Here is a 908-nt window from a genome sequence, read left to right as displayed (position 1 = left end):
ACCTCGGTGGTGTAGTGGTCAAGGCGCTACCTACCTCGGTGGTGTAGTGGTCAAGGCGCTACCTACCTCGGTGGTGTAGTGGTCAAGGCGCTACCTACCTCGGTGGTGTAGTGGTCAAGGCGCTACCTACCTCGGTGGTGTAGTGGTCAAGGCGCTCGCCTGGTAAACAGGAGGGCGTGGGTTCAATCCCAGCCGAGGTATGGAATACCTACCTCGGTGGTGTAGTGGTCAAGGCGCTACCTACCTCGGTGGTGTAGTGGTCAAGGCGCTACCTACCTCGGTGGTGTAGTGGTCAAGGCGCTACCTACCTCGGTGGTGTAGTGGTCAAGGCGCTACCTACCTCGGTGGTGTAGTGGTCAAGGCGCTACCTACCTCGGTGGTGTAGTGGTCAAGGCGCTACCTACCTCGGTGGTGTAGTGGTCAAGGCGCTACCTACCTCGGTGGTGTAGTGGTCAAGGCGCTACCTACCTCGGTGGTGTAGTGGTCAAGGCGCTACCTACCTCGGTGGTGTAGTGGTCAAGGCGCTACCTACCTCGGTGGTGTAGTGGTCAAGGCGCTCGCCTGGTAAACAGGAGGGCGTGGGTTCAATCCCAGCCGAGGTATGGAATACCTACCTCGGTGGTGTAGTGGTCAAGGCGCTACCTACCTCGGTGGTGTAGTGGTCAAGGCGCTACCTACCTCGGTGGTGTAGTGGTCAAGGCGCTACCTACCTCGGTGGTGTAGTGGTCAAGGCGCTACCTACCTCGGTGGTGTAGTGGTCAAGGCGCTACCTACCTCGGTGGTGTAGTGGTCAAGGCGCTACCTACCTCGGTGGTGTAGTGGTCAAGGCGCTACCTACCTCGGTGGTGTAGTGGTCAAGGCGCTACCTACCTCGGTGGTGTAGTGGTCAAGGCGCTACCTACCTCGGT

Source organism: Diaphorina citri, unplaced genomic scaffold (genome assembly GCF_000475195.1).
Source record: "Diaphorina citri unplaced genomic scaffold, Diaci psyllid genome assembly version 1.1 scaffold800, whole genome shotgun sequence".
NCBI classification, from domain to species: domain Eukaryota; kingdom Metazoa; phylum Arthropoda; class Insecta; order Hemiptera; family Psyllidae; genus Diaphorina; species Diaphorina citri.
The sequence above is the reverse complement of the archived record's forward strand: the minus strand, read 5'-3'. Positions refer to the sequence as shown.